Here is a 2,949-nt window from a genome sequence, read left to right as displayed (position 1 = left end):
CTTTAAAGATACAGGAATACTTAAAAATTTCGTTTAGTTACTTTCTATGCAGTTTTAGTATGAACATGTGGACCAAAATGTCCTTGAGATAACCTTGTTCTAGTTGCTTTGTTCTCTATAGATGTCTATTCTGCCCAAGAAGATATTGCACTAACATTTAACGTCCGGGTTGAAAGGATTAGCATGAAGCTTTTTCATACTACAGTTTCAATTTTCTGCTACCGTATCGTACTGAATTGGTGGATCTTCACCAAATTTGGTATGTACGTTCACTATTTTTCACCTTTCTTCTCTTCGTTTTACAGTTGTTATGGTAAGTTTTGCGTTTCGTACCACTACTTGGCCCCGTTTTGAGGGATCCTCAACAAATTTTGTTTCCTGGTTCATTGCGTCATTGCACAGATACATGCAAAATTTCAATTTTGTAGTCTAATTTTTGCGGGTTTTATGGTCGTTTTTTTGTTACTATTTTGTTGGCTTCCCACCTTGCGAACGTGTAATGCAGTGAAGCTTTTTCTTACTACAGTTTCAATTTTTGCTACTGTATCGTACTGAACTGGTGGATCTTCACCAAATTTGGTATGTACGTTCACTATTTCGTTGCCCAGCCACATGAAAAATTTTCACCTTTCTTCTCTTCGTTTTACAGTTGTTATGGTAAGTTTTGCGTTTCGTACCACTACTTTGCCCCCCTTTTGAGAGATCTTCAACAAATTTTGTTTCCTGGCTCATTGCAACATTGTGCAGATACATGCAAAATTTCAACTTTGTAGTCTAATTTTTGTGTTTTTTGTTACTACTTTGTTGGCTTCCCTGCTGATCACGTTGACATTGCTTAAGCGGTACAGTCGACCAGTACTGTAAAAAAACAAAGGCCACGAGGTGACAATATTGACTGGGCAAGGAAAGCTGGGGAATCCAGGTGCAGTTTGTTGGTTCAGTTCTACTTGATTTTCAAACTTATTAGTTCGGTAGAGATTTATCTTGAGAAATGGTTTGGTTCGTTCAGAATTTTGCACAAAGTTACACGAGGGCTATCTGCACTAGTTGTCCCTAATTTAGCAGTGATAGGGAAGCCAGCTAGTCAAAACCACCCACCTCCAACTCTTGGGCTACTCTTTTTACCAACGAATAGTGGGATTGACTGTCACATTATAACGCCTCACGGCTAAAAAGGCGAACATATTCGGTGTGACGGAGACTCGAACTCTCGACCTTCAGATTACGAGTTGAGCACTCTAGTCACCAGGCCCTTGATCAAGGCGAGGTGGTGATCGTCCATCTGTCTGTGCAAGTGTGCGCTTGTTTTTGTCGTGTCTAAATAAAGATAGTTTTAATTGTCCTTCAAACGCTTCATATCTTTTTTTTTTTTTGGTATTACTTAAAACTCGGTCAAGTTATGAATCAAAGATTACTCTCCTTATTTCTTTATCAAATTTAATGTTATTAGCGTGTCTAACGATCCGATACTTGAAGGGAAATCAGTTCACATGAATATACCACAGTCTAAAAGACGTTGTAATAGCAATTACGTGTATTATATTTGGTATGTTAAAAGTATACCGTAGAATCATTTTGTAATTAAGGGCTTATGACGTCCAATTTTTCATTAATGCTTTTCTTTATGATAAAGTACAGAAAGATACACAAATCTGTGTATACTAGACCAATCAGCATCAGGTTATACTACGCTCTATAAAAGTAAGTACATATATACATATTAACTTCATCAAAATTTATTATCAAGTGTATACACCCCTTTCCAAATAATACTGTTAGATGCATGATTTGTTTGTTTGTTTAAAGTTAAGCACAAAGATACACAATGGGCTATCTGTGCTCTGCCCACCACGGTTATCGAAATCCGGTTTCTAGCGTTCTAAGTACGCAGATAGAGACATGGACATTAATTTTGTTGCATTATTTCCACTTTTATTCTCCTATTCAGGTAAAATGGCCAAATATAAAGAATAACACATAATTTACTAGTGCTGTTCCTTAAAGGTCTTAATTAAAAATCTTGAATAGTCTTCCATTGTATTTTAAATTAGAATATTTGCAACAAACATGTCTTGATTTACAAAAAAAATAAGTTTTACGCTATACTACATCCAACAGCACTCGTATAACGCAAAACTTAATTTGATGTTCAGAATATTTCTTAACTTATGAATTACATAAAGCGGGCACACACACATAAATCGTTCCAATCAATCGTAAGTAGTGAGGTTTTTATTGTAGGTATGCAATCAAATATGTTTTGGTTCTGAAAATCAAAATACGGTTTTTAATCATTTTTAGTTGTTTTAAGTAGTGCTTAAACTGGGATTTTGAAAGAGGTGGAACTCCCTTTTGTAATCCACTTTGTAGTAGCAGCGTGGATCATAGCGTGGTCCAATAAGAAGACCAGAGACACTAATTTCTTGAATCTCAAATGGCGGAACTCCGTTCTGGACCATTCCGCTCCAATTTAACTCATAGCACATATCGACATTTTCAATCTCAGGTTACATTTATTTTGTTTTAAGTCGTATTCGGAAGATATTTTAAATTTTTATTGGAAACTTGTAACGTGTTTTTTTATATAATAATACTTTTTCTAACCTTCATGTTCCTGACCACAACCAGTATTTAGTGTTACGCAACAGAAATCTCTACCAAGCGTATCAACGGTAAGCGTATAAACTGGTTTATATACCTCTGATGAATAAAGCACAGACAACTAATTGTGAAGCTTTATGCTTATCAACAACCGAATCAATTGCATGTAATCTAACCAATATAAAAGCCTGTGTGTGTGTCACGTCACGCTTAATTTCTCGAAATTGGAAGAGTCATAAAAGACAAAATGCATTTATCCAGATAGAATAGTTCGATTACTGTCTGTCCATTACGATTTTAGTGACGGAGGCCGTGAGGAGGGGGGTGCCGTGAAACGTTATAAGTGTA

The sequence above is a fragment of the Limulus polyphemus genome, unplaced genomic scaffold (genome assembly GCF_000517525.1).
Source record: "Limulus polyphemus unplaced genomic scaffold, Limulus_polyphemus-2.1.2 Scaffold2263, whole genome shotgun sequence".
Taxonomy (NCBI): domain Eukaryota; kingdom Metazoa; phylum Arthropoda; class Merostomata; order Xiphosura; family Limulidae; genus Limulus; species Limulus polyphemus.
Note: the sequence above shows the minus strand (reverse complement) of the source record.